Raw genomic sequence first — 13,769 nt, 5'->3', positions numbered from 1 at the left:
GAAACTCAACACAAATGATGGTAATAAAATAAAATTGTGAATATTATTGCTTACGCACTTCATATTGTTCGTCAGAGTAGTCCCGCTCACAGGTCGTGTGCACTACGGGAAACAGTTAATTTGCCGTCAGGAGGCGTCTTTGCCGTCAGCTTTTCGTCGGGCAGACGGCAAAGAAAGGGTTTGCCGTCATCAACAGACGGCAAAGAAAAACTAACGGTAAAATAGACTTTGCCGTCTGCAAAAAAAAACACAGACGATATATCGCTCACTTTGCCGTCTGAAAAAAAAACACAGACGACAAATCGGTCACTTTGCCGTTTGCAAAGCAAAACACAGACGGCAAAGATCTTTGCCGTCTGCTTTTTTTGTTACAGACGGCAAAGATCTTTGCCGTCTGCTTTTTTTGTTACAGACGGCAAAGAGCATGTTTTGCCATCTATAATATAAAACACAGACGGCAAAGATATTACAGACAGCAAAATATGCTATTTGCCGTCTGTAATAGAAAACACGGACGGCAAAGAAGAAACACACCTCGCGGATCGATCTCCTGGATCGATGAGGTGGCATGATCCTTACCACTCGCTGTATCCCGCATCTCTCGCACGCCCCCACGTCCTCTCTCTCTTCCCACGTTCTCTTTCTGTGTCCACCCACCGACGCAACCGGACGGCCCCACCCACCTCGCCCGTCCTCTCACCCACGACAGCCACAAATCCCACCGAGTGGCCCGCGCCCGTGCTCCCCCTGAGAGGCCCCCGCCCGTGCTCCCTCCGGCCGGCGCATCGCCGTCGCGCGCCTCTGGCGCGGTCTGCTGCCTCTCGCGCACCCCTCCCGCACGCATGCCTCTGCGCCGCCCGAGCTCTCACCTCCTCCCCCGACTCTCCTCGTCCAGGCGGGCACCAGCGCCGGCGGGCACCACGCGCCGGCCAGGCGACTAGTGCGGCAGGTCAACCGCCGCCGCCAGAGACGGGCGGCTCCTCGTACGCGTGCGGTTGACCCTGGCCGAACTACTCTGCGGCTGCCCCTCGCCGAAGCCCGCTGCGCTCGAGACTCCCCACCCTCTTTCTTTCCGCCCCTCGCCGGACCCAGCCACGGCCATCCCTCACCGGACCCCGCCACGGCCGCCCCTCGCCGGACCCAGCCGCGGCCATCCCTCACCGGACTCCGCCACGGCCGCCCCTCGCCGGACCACACCGCAGCCGTCACTCACCGGACCCCGCCGCGACCGTCCCTCACCAGACCTCACCGGAGACCGGACCCCGCCGTGGCCGCCCCTCGCCAGACCTCGCCGCGCCGGAGACTCCCCAGCCTCCTCCTCCCTGCCCCAAGCGCCAGAGCTCCTCCGACAGTGGTAGAAGTTGCCGGAGTTGGCAACTCCGGTGACCAATGAAGCAGCAGCCACCCTGTGAACGATTTGACTGGCGTATTTTTTTAAATAAAATACAATCTTCACCGTCTGTATTTTGGTCCGGATGACGGCAAGAAAACGTTTTGCCTCACGGCAAAGAGTGCATACTTTGCCATCTGTTATTTTTGCGGCAGACGGCAAATCTGTAGTTGGCTGTCAGCAAATTCTTTGCCGTCTGCCCGATGAAAAGCTGACGGCAAAGCAGCCTTTGCCGCGACCCTCTTTGCCGTCTATGTTTGCCGTCAGCCGGCTGACGGCAAACTCTTTGCCGTCAGTATTTCGCTCTTTGCCGTCTGTACTCGCCAGACGGCAAATTAACTGTTTCCCGTAGTGGTGGCGGATGGACTCGCAAACGTAGTATCCACAGAAATCATTCCCTTGTTCCTGCCACAACCACTTTACAAGAAATAGAGGTCAATCAAACTGATAAGCAAGCATGCTAAATGGTATTGATGAAACTAGCGCTTGAATCACTAGGAGATGCGCGGAACATGCTACTATAGTACTTACTTTCGGGTGTCTAAATTGCAGCTTCTTCGGCAGTCCCGGAGCTTTTTTGGTGAATTTTCTCCAAACCCTGCTAGACAAAGAAAACAATTACTCGATATTAGGAAATGAACAAAGTTGCTAATATGGTGGATAATGATCGATTTAACTTACTTCTCGAGCATTTGAGTCATGTCCGCATAATCCTGGGGATCTTTTCGTCTCGAGTCTAAGACGGTTACTACTCCTTGGTCAAGCTTAATCTCTAGGAGAATATAGTGGAAGCTACGCACGCATGCATAAGTCATCAATTACATTACTATAACCTGGACTAATAAGGGAAACCGAATATGCACAAGACAGTAACACTCACTTGAAGTTGTAAGGAAAGAGTGTTATATCTTTGTTTTCATTTATTACCAACGATCGTAGCAAGTTGGCCTCGGTATTTTCGGCATGATATTTAACCTCAGCTGTATCTATGAGATTTGTGTTAATGAATCCAATATCACCGATTTGTCTTTTCTTCAATTCGGCGATCTTCAATCTTCATAATATAGTGAGGGTAATTATAAATACATGCGATGAAAGAGCTGACCTATATAGAGAGACTTAATGACAGAAGTAGTACTACTTACAGACAGTAGCAAGTGACCGTTGATTTATCGAGGGCCTTTTGATTGAAAAACTGGAAGAACTCCTCAAATGGAACATTCAACGGTTCAATTCCAACGAGGTCATGCTCCTCTTTAACTCTCAGCATCAAAGTATCCCTCCCCCCAGACTCTCTGCAGGTTTTCATGTACCAATCATGTAATCTTCGCATCATCGTTGTTAGAGATCTTTCATCTTTGACGAGAGGCTTTCCGTAATGGTATTTTTGTTCGTCCACCTCCAAGAAATCATAATGTACATCGTCGGGCAGGTAATCTCCAAGATTGCTATAACCGGCCACCATCCTCGAATCATTAGCGACGATGTCGCTAGACACCTTGAGCGGGGGGCACGATTGGTTCGCTTGTTCGCCGAGCTGGGCAATTTTTTTCCCAGCTCGTCGTTCTTTTAACCTTTGATCACTGACAGTACTTCTCAACCGCTCCGCTTCGGCAAATGTCTTTCCAATAATGCGCTCATAGTTTCCTTTTGGCGGAGAATTTGGTGGTTTTGTCAGGGCAGCCAAAGTGCGCTTCGCTTTCACCGGATCTACCTTCTCCTCCGGAGGTGGATGTTTCTTTGCTTTCACCCCTTCAAAGAAGTTCTTCACTTCGGCTCGCACGACCTTCGTGGTTTCCTCCTCGGTCCTCTCGTATGGTAACTTCTCTGGAGTCTTCAGAGAAGGACCGAATCTGTATTGCCTCCCGCCTCTGGCTGTACTGCTAGACGCCGGCAGAGCAGACGGAGCGGCTGCGACTGTCTTCTTTCCTTGCTTACGAGGCGGAGGAGAAGGACTACGATGCGCCGGAGCAGCCGGAGCGGCGGCGGGTCTCTTCCGCCCTTGCTGACGAGGCGGAGAAGGAGCAGGCTGGCTGCTCCGGTGCGCCGGCGCAGGAGGAGAAGGAGGCGGAGTGCCGCCACGCGCCGGAGAAGGAGGCTGAGTGCCCTGATCACTCGCCGGAGGAGGAGGTCGAGGAGGAGGCGGAGTGCTGCCACGCGCCGGAGAAAGAGGATGAGTGCCCTGATCACTCGCCGGAGGAGGAGGCGGAGTGCCCTTACTCGCCGGAGGCGTCCAGTTCGGAAGGTTGATGAGCTCCTTCCGCCATAGGCATGGAGTCTTCAGAGCAGAACCCAGCCGAGTCTCCCCTTCACCGGGAGGGTGGTCAAGCTGGAGGTCCTCAAATCCCTCCGTTATTTCGTCCACCGTCACCCTAGCATATCCTTCTGGAATCGGACGACAGTGAAAAGTTGCGCCGGGTTCAGGAGGTCGAACAGAGCCGACAGCCGCCTTGACTTTGAAGTTCTCCCATCGCGTCATAAGGTGGCAATGTTGAGACTCCGTGATAGCATCAACGGGGTAGCTAGCAGGAGCCGTCAAGACATGCTCCGGCTGAAGCAGCTCGGTGGAAGCCACGCTGCTTCTCCGCTGAGATGGCGGGGTAGCTTCGGGGGTAGTTTCGGCAGGTCGATTGCTGCGAGCTACATCTCGTTCCTCTAGCGCTTGAAGCCTTTCGTGCAGCTTCTGAATTTGGGTCTGCTCCACTTTTTTCCTCCTCTCCTGGCATTTGTAACCGCCTGCGTCCGAAAAACCAGCCTTCCACAGAACGGAGCCTGGCGTGCCTCGTGTCCGTCCAGGGTACTCAGGATTCCCGAGGGCCATTGTGAGCTCGTCGTTCTCTCTGTCTGGAACGAACGTCCCTTGGTGTGCTGCATCGATATAGTGCTGAAGCCTCTTGACTGGTATTCTCATTTGCTCGTCCGTCCAAATGCACTTCCCTGATACAGGGTCCAAGGTTCCGCCACCCCGAAGAACCAAGTCCGGCAACGGTCTGGCCAGTTCATTGTCTCTGGTTCGATCCCTTTATCAAGCAGATCATTCTCAGCCTTGGCCCACTTAGGCCGGGCTTTGAGGTAGCCACCTGACCCCGTGCGATGGTGAAGCTTCTTCTTCGCAGCATTTTTCTTGTTTGTCGCTGACAACTTCTTACTCTTTTCCGATGTCTTGTGGGCCACAAATGCGGGCCAGTGATCTCTGGTCTTCTCATATTTGCCGATGAATTCTGGTGTCTCTTCTTTGTCGACAAACGTTTTCAGCTCATTCTTCCACCTCCTGAATAGGTCTGCCATCTTCTTAAGAGCATGAGACTTGATTAATTGCTCTTTAACTGGCTTCTCCGGATCCTCCTCTGGCGGTAGGGTGAAATTTGCCTTCAGCTCAGTCCAAAGATCATCTTTCTGCATATCATTGACATAAGACACCTCAGGGTCTTCCTTCTTAGGCTTATACCATTGGTGGATGCTGATCGGGATCTTGTCCCTAACAAGAACCCCGCACTGAGCAGCAAATGCTTTCTTTGTCCGGATGGGTTCAATCGGTTGGCCGTCGCGCGCGATTGCTGTGATCTCAAACCTTTCATCCGAGCGCAACTTTCTCTTCAGGCCTCGCCTCTTTACCGAAGTTGTGCTCGATCCGGAGGGCTAGAAAAAAGAAGAAAGACGAGAGTTAATTAATATGTGTACATACCAAAACAATGAATGCATCAATTAGCTAGTCAGCACAGGCTTAACTAATATATTTACCTGGCCGGACTCTGTTCGGTCACCGAAGCCGTCACCACGGGCTCCTTCTTGCACCAGCATTGGGTCACCGGAGCCATCATAATCATGTCTTTCCTCCTCCACTCTTCGATCACCGTAGCCTGCTTCTTCACCCTGTTCTTCCAGACTGTCGTTAAGATACGACAAGACATCACCTCCGGCTAAGATTATGTCCCCCAACACCTCTTCTGCTTCCTCGTCTCGTTCGTGCTCCATTGTTTCTGCAAATATTACAACATGGCAATTATTACACAAACATGACAGCAGGTGGATATATTAGTGCAAACGTAGACCTAGCTTATTCCAGGTTTGGGGTGGCCTCGGCAACGCTTCAAGGGTAGGGGCGCGGCGGGAGGGGGTAGGAGACCGACATCATTTTTTTCTAGGGTTTGGGTGTCCTCGAGAGTTTTGGTCGAGCGACAGGGCCGGGGGGGTGCTCCCGTGGTATAAGTTATCACGGTCGAAGTTATCCGGGAGGGGGTTATATCGACAACGACGACATACATACATGGGAAAATAATGTTATCGGGAGGGGGTAGGTCGAACCCCCCCCCCCCCTCGTGTTGAAGTTATCGGGACACGGGGTATATCGACAACGACATATCCAATAAAAAATAAGAAGACGAAGAAGAAATAAAAATAGGAGAAGAAGATATTAATAGAGGAGAAGATTGAAGAAAAAAAAGAAGAAAAAAAAAGAGGAGAAGAAGAAAGGAATAGAGGAGAAGAAGAGAAAATAGAATTCTATTTTCTCTTCTTCTCCTCTATTCCTTTCTTCTGCTCCTCTTATTTTTTTTCTTTTTTCTTCTTCTTATTTCCCTTTTTCCTCTCCTTCTTTTTCTTCTTCTTCATTATCTTCCTAGCTAGATATATAATACTTTTCTAAAAATGTAACTTTTGCATATATAAAACTTTTTCTTCTTCTTCCTTCTTCCTTCTCTTCCTTCTTTTCCTAAATATATAAAACTTTTCTAAAAATGAAACTAACCTAAAATGTACCCAAATGTACTAAAAAAATCTAACTTTTATATGCACAGAGAACATACATACATATATACATTTTTATAAAAATGCAAAAAACAAATCATCATATATATGAACAAAAAATCTGAAGAAAAAAAATCATATATATGAAAAAAAAACAGAGAGGAAGGCCGGCGGCCGGACCGAACGTGGCGGCGGTGTGTGGTCGGGGCAGGCCGGGGGCGTGGGGCGGCGTCGGGGCAGGGGCTCGGGCCGGGGCGGCGCGTCGGGGCAGGGGCGCGCGGGCCGGGGCAGCGCGTCGGGGCAGGGACACGGGCCGGGGCGGTGCGTCGGGGCAGGGCAACGGCGCGGGGCGACGGCGACGAGGAGTGGGCGGTGACGAGGAGCGGGCGGCGGGGCGGCGACGGCGAGCACGGGCAGCCTGACGGCGTCGGCGAGCACGGGCAGCAAGGGCGCGGGGCGGCGACGGCGAGCACGGGCAGCCTGGCGGCGTCGATGAGTTCGGCGTCGTCGGGGGGCAAATGTTCGATGGATCTGGAAAATTTACAAGTCCTGCTTATATACGGAGAGCATTGGTACCGGTTCATGGCAGCAACCGAGACCAATGCCCCTTTTAGTCCCGGTTGGTGCCACCAACCAGGACCAAAGGTCTCTTTTCAGCAGCCCAAAGGGCGGGAAGCGGCGGCCTTTGGTCCCGGTTGGTGGCACCAACCGGGACTAAAGGGGGTGCATTGGTACCGGTTAGTGCCTTGTGCTGCTGCGCCCGCGTCGAAAGTTTAGTCCCACCTCGCTAGTTAAGAGGGGCGCGCAGTGGTTTATAAGCCCCACTGCCGCTCCCCTCTCGAGCTCCTCTCCATTGCAGACTTACGGGCCTAATTGTCACTGCTATGCCTGACGGGCCTACTGGGCCTTCTGCGGGCCTGAATCCTGGCCCATCGATGGGTTTCTAGTCGTATTCAAGCCGTGGTGGCCCAATAGGTGGCATATTTTTTATTTTTTGCCTTTTTTGTTTTCTTTTTTGCTTTATTTATTTTGTTTTGTTTCTACTTACAACAAAAAACTTATTTATTTTATTTTATTTTGTTTCTAATTACTTATTTATTTTATTTTATGATAATTCTTTTTGCTATTAAAGTTTCTAACAAAAAAAGTTCTTTATGAATTTTTTTTGCTTTCAATGATTTTGAACGGAAAATACTTCGATAATTTTAGTTGCATCAATTTTATATAATTTTAGTTTCAATAATACTAGAGGTTGCTTATAATGTTTTGAATAGAAAATACTTTGATAATTTTAGTTTCATAAATTTTATTTATGTTATTAAAGTTTATTTTATTTTGTTTGTACTTATATATTTTATTAAAGTTTATATTATTTTGTTTCTAATTAATTATTTATTTTATTTGTTATTTTTCATGCACCATTTTTCATGGATTTACTGATTATTTTGAGCTATAAGACCCTAAAATTGAAAAACATTTCAAATGAACTCTGAAAAGGTTGAAAGTTGGCATGGTATCATCATTTCATCCACATAGCATGTGCAAGAAAGTTGAGAGGGTTACGGCAAAAACTGGATGCACTTCGTGTACAAAACGGACAATCTCTTTCGAAGTATCAGGATTTCATACGGAAACTCGTCTGTTACAAAGGGATTTTATTTTTAAAACTTATTTTAACTCCTGACTTTTTGTGTGTTCAAAATGCACCATTCAAAGCCACATTATCAATTTTCAACCCTTTCTGACTTCATTTCTTATTTTTCATGCATTTATTGATAATTTTGAGCTATAAGACCCTGAAATTGAAAAGCATTTCAAATGAACTCTGAAAAGGTTGAAAGTTGGCATGGTATCATCATTTCATCCACATAGCATGTGCAAGAAATTTAAGAGGGTTACGGCAAAAACTAGATGCACTTCGTGTACAAAACGGACAATGGTATCATACTCGTATGTTACAAAGTTGGCATGGTATCATCATAATAGTTGCGGGAGAAAGTCTTCACTTTTTCTTCGCTTGTGTCATTTGCTTATTGCGCCGTAACCATGGATAATCTTCATCGTTTATCAGGATGCTTGGGTCAGCCTTGACTTTGAAGGGAGGAATTTCATGAAACTTTTCATAATCTTCAGACATGTCTGTCTTGCCCTCCACTCCTACGATGTCCCTTTTTCCTGAAAGAACTATGTGGCGCTTTGGCTCATCGTATGATGTATTCGCTTCCTTATCTTTTCTTTTCCTCGGTTTGGTAGACATGTCCTTCACATAGATAACCTGTGCCACATCATTGGCTAGGACGAACGGTTCATCAGTGTACCCAAGATTTTTCAGATCCACTGTTGTCATTCCGTACTGTGGGTCTACCTGTACCCCGCCTCCTGACAGATTGACCCATTTGCACTTAAACAAAGGGACCTTAAAATCATGTCCGTAGTCAAGTTCCCATATGTCCACTATGTAACCATAATATGTGTCATTTCCCCTCTCGGTTGCTGCATCAAAGCGGACACCGCTGTTTTGGTTGGTGCTCTTTTGATCTTGGGCGATCGTGTAAAACGTATTCCCATTTATCTCGTATCCTTGGACAACGAGTACAGCTCATCACAAATAGTGTTGTCACCTCTGAGACGTGTTTCCAACCAACTGCTGAAAGTCCTGATGTGTTCACATGTAATCCAGTCGTCGCACTGCTCCAGGTGTTTGGAGCGCAGACTGTTCTTGTTTTCATCGACATACGGGGTCACCAAGGTAGAGTTCTGTAGAACTGTGTAGTGTGCTTGAGACCAAGAATGCCCGTCCCCGCATATTATTTCGCTGTCAACATCACCAGGGTCATCTCGTCTGATCTTATAGCGCAATGCACCGCATACCGGGCATGCGTTCAGATCCTTGTACGCACCGCGGTAGAGGATCCAGTCATTAGGGCATGCATGTATCTTCTGCACCTCCAATCCTAGAGGGCATACGACCTTCTTTGCTGCGTATGTACTGTCGGGCAATTCGTTATCCTTTGGAAGCTTCTTCTTCAATATTTTCAATAGCTTCTCAAATCCTTTGTCAGGCACAGCATTCTCTGCCTTCCACTGCAGCAATTCCAGTACGGTACCGAGCTTTGTGTTGCCATCTTCGCAATTGGGGTACAACCCTTTTTTGTGATCCTCTAACATGCGATCGAACTTCAGCTTCTCCTTTTGACTTTCGCATTGCGTCCTTGCATCGACAATGACCCGGCGGAGATCATCATCATCGGGCACTGGTTCCTCTTGATCTTCAGCAGCTTCCCCCGTTGCAGCATCACTGGGCACATCGTCTGGTTCCTCTTGATCTTCAGCAGCTTCCCCCGTTGCAGCATCACCATATTCAGGGGGCACATAGTTGTCATCGTCCTCTTCTTCTTCGCCGTCTTCCATCATAACCCCTATTTCTCCGTGCCTCGTCCAAACATTATAGTGTGGCATGAAACCCTTGTAAAGCAGGTGGGTGTGAAGGATTTTCCGGTCAGAGTAAGACTTCGTATTCCCACATTTAGGGCATGGACAACACATAAAACCATTCTGCTTGTTTGCCTCAGCCACTTTGAGAAAATCATGCACGCCCTTAATGTACTCGGAGGTGTGTCTGTCACCGTACATCCATTGTCGGTTCATCTGCGTGCATTATATATAATTAAGTGTGTCAAAAACCATTACAGAACATCATGAATAGATAATTAAGTGACCAAATTAATAGAAGTTCATCATCATATTAAAACCAAAGTACATACATAGTACTCATCTAACAACATATAGCTCTCCAGAGCATCTAATTAATTAAACCATACATTTAAACTATGTAAAACATTTCAATGCGAAAACAAATGCGATCATAATCGCAACCAAGGTAACAATTGATCCAACGGCATAATGATACCAAGCCTTGGTATGAATGGCATATTTTCTAATCTTTCTAATCTTCAAGCACATTGCATCCATCTTGATCTTGTGATCATCGACGACATCCGCAACATGCAACTCCAATATCATCTTCTCCTCCTCAATTTTTTTCATTTTTTCCTTCAAGAAATTGTTTTCTTCTTCAACTAAATTTAACCTCTCGACAATAGGGTCGGTTGGAATTTCCTGTTCACATACCTCCTAGATAAATAAAATCTATGTCACGTTGGTCGGCATAATTTTCATAAACAATAAATGAACCAATAGTTATAAAGATAATATATACCACATCCGAATCATAGTTAGGGACGAGGGCCGACGGGGGCGGATACCAAAACCATCGCACTATATAATAACAAGCAATAAAATAGTAAGAAAATTAGACAAGTATCTATCTAAAGTAAGAATTTTTTTCTTTCAGAAAGAAGATAAGAACAAGAGGCTCACCACGATGGTGCCGACGACGAGATCGGCGTGGGCGATCAACGGCGGTGAAGACGGGAATGGGACGTGACGGGCCGCTAAACCTAGACAAATCTCGAGGAAAATGGAGCTTTGAGGTCGAGCTTCGAGAGGAGAAAGCTTAACTAGTGTGGCTCGGGCATTTCATCGAACACCTCATGTGCATAGGAGGTGAGCTAGAGCACCACAAAGCCCTCCCCTCGCCGGCCAGAGAAAAACAGAGCACTGGAGTGCTCTGCTCACGGGCGAGGGGTATATATAGGCACCTCATTGGTCCCGGTTCGTGGCATGAACCGGGACTAAAGGGCAGCCTGTGGTCCCGGTTCAAGCCACCAACCGGGACCAATGGTGGTGGGCCAGGAGCGAGGCCCATTGGTCCCGGTTCGTCCCACCAACCGGGACCAAAGGGGCCTGACGAACCGGGACCAATGCCCCCACGAGGCCCGGCAGGCCCCTGGCCTCACGAACCGGGACCAGTGCCCCCATTGGTCCCGGTTCTGGACTGAACCGGGACTAATGGGCTGACCCGGCCTGAACCAAAGCCCTCTTTTCTACTAGTGGCAGCCGATCATGTCTCGTGTCTCATGCATGTTGTTTGTCGGTACGACATGGAGTTACCAAATACTCCCTCCGTGCCATAATATAAAAACGTTTTTGATACTAGTGTAGTGTTAAAACGTTCTTATATTATGGGACAGAGGGAGTAAATAGATATGCACGCATTTGCTCGATCGGCGTCGCAAAACGTGGTGCACGTTTTATATACTCCATAAAAAACTACTCCCTCCGTATGACAGTTTTGCAGTTTAAATTTAACCATAAAAATTTCTTATATTTAGATACAGAGGAAGTAGTGGTAAATTGTGCAATTGATTGTACTAAACCGTTCATTCGTACCCCTCCGGGTCTGAGCACACCCTTCTTCCCGCTCACTTTGCATCCTCGGTGCGTCATGCCTCCCTATGTATGTTGCCTCAGGATTGCACTCAGTATTTTCACCCCTTCTATCAATGCAAAGATACGCATCTAGTGTATTCGTGAAAAAAAACAATCATGCATTTCAACTCTATTTTTTCACGCGGGGGGGGGGGGGGGGGGAGGAACTTCTGATCTGTTAATCAAATATCATGACACTACAAAGGACAACAAACGTAACAAAATTATATTCAGGTCCATAGACCATCTCGTGATTGCAAGCTGATTAACCTACCCGGGATAATACAGGGAATAATCCCAAAAATGATATTAGCTATAGCAGCTTTGACAAGCATTCGTGAAAACACATCAGCTACCAGGTTGAAAAGCTTGGGTGACAGAGGGTCCCCTTGTTTCCCTCCTGCAAACAAAGGGCATTTTCATCATCAATTCTAACACAAAAGAACATCTGTTGTAGAAGAGATAGGATCCACCCAATCCATTTCTTCCAAACATCTAGAGATAAGCATTTTCACTAGGAAATCCCAGTTTGTAAGCTACCTCTTACCAACCTTCATGACAAGCTATACTGCTACATACATCGTCCACACTTAAACGCAAAAGGAGAACACCACGACAATGGTGTTGTAATCGGCAAAGCAGGGGGAAAACAACACTGTTGAATGCCATGATCCATGTTCACCCCCACCTGCCAGTCTTGCATCATTTTGAAGACTTCACTTGCTATCATTTTGAACATTCCTACTCCCCACCTCAAAGTTTCTTGACTTTTCTGTTTTTTCTGCAAAATCAGCCAATCATTAAGTCACCTCGCAATCATATTAACTGAAACACAATGATCATTTATCTTGTTTTTATCAGACACAACACTATTCCTTACTCCCTCCGTTCCTAAATATAAGTATTTTTAAAGATTTCAATATGGGACTACATACGGAGCAAAATGAGTGAATCTACAGTCTAAAGTATGTCTATATACATTTGTACGTAGTTTGTATTGAAATCCCTAAAAGACTTATATTTAGGAACGCAGGGATTAATTTCCAAAAATTGTCCAAAACAGGGCGAAACACCAGCCATCATCAATTGTTCCTCAGTTTTACTAAGAATTTTGATCTAACTATCAAACAAATCCTGAATGTTATCAGGCACATCCATCATGTTGAAAGCACATTTGAAAAATATTCCAAAGCATCCTGGAAATAAAACATTGCATGAAGAGATGATCAATCGACTCAGCCATCCCACAAAAAGGGCAAGCTTTGCTGCCGGTCCACACTCTTCTGATCAAATTCTGAGATCTACCGTACACTAGCTGGAGAACTTTTACGAACGCACTTGTGTCCATCAGAGGAGATTTGGCTCCGATTCCAATCAGGGGATGCTTAATGAAGTAGGGCGCTTTCTTAGTTGGCATGGCCGGCCATGCCTCATCACAACTGCTACTGGCTAGGCACATTTCAAATGGACCAGAGCTAGTCATAATCAAATAGTAGTAGCCGCTGGTCGGGTGAAACGTCAATGTTACGAGAAAAAGATAGTCACCGTGGAGGAAACTGTATAATAATGATCCACATAAGCTCTAGCCGTAGAAAAACTGATCTTAGGGTAGTTGTTGCACGCGTCATTACCATGTGGACTAAAGTGGAAATCAAAAGGGCCAAAAAGAAGACCCGCTAGAAGGATCGGCGGTAGTCGTTAAACCGTTACTGTCAACGGGGAATATGTAAATGGAATGAAGACATGTGGTCAAAAAGAAGGATCACTCGTCTCGTGCCCCAACATATGCGACCCTACCTACATTCCCAATTAAGAGCCACAATTCTTCTTCCCTTCTGCTTGATGCGATGCAAAGACTTATTATCTTGAACTGAAGGGATTACCTATGCTATTCTGATGTATTTCCTCCGTCCGAAAAAGTTTGTCCCTCAAATGAATGTATCTAGCACCATACATCCATTTAAGGAACAAATTTAGGACAAGATTTCTTGTACGGAGGAAGTAGATAATACTATAATGGTACTGTAATTGCTCGGACAGATTACAAGACAAGATAATACTGAGCTCCTCCTCGTGTCTTACCTGTTCATTTTCTTTTGATCGTTAGGGTAGTTATGTGCCCAACCGCAGGAGTTAGGTGCTCATCCGATCGATCGAGCTAACTATTCGGTGCAGTTCTCAAGAGCTTCTCGCCACATACGCTGAATAAAATAATACATAGGGACACGGATCTTACAACACACACTGATGCATGCACGCATGCATGCTAATCAAGTTGGACAGTTGAGAAGGGCCCCTTCCA

Source organism: Triticum aestivum, chromosome 7D (genome assembly GCF_018294505.1).
Source record: "Triticum aestivum cultivar Chinese Spring chromosome 7D, IWGSC CS RefSeq v2.1, whole genome shotgun sequence".
Taxonomy (NCBI): domain Eukaryota; kingdom Viridiplantae; phylum Streptophyta; class Magnoliopsida; order Poales; family Poaceae; genus Triticum; species Triticum aestivum.
The sequence above is the reverse complement of the archived record's forward strand: the minus strand, read 5'-3'. Positions refer to the sequence as shown.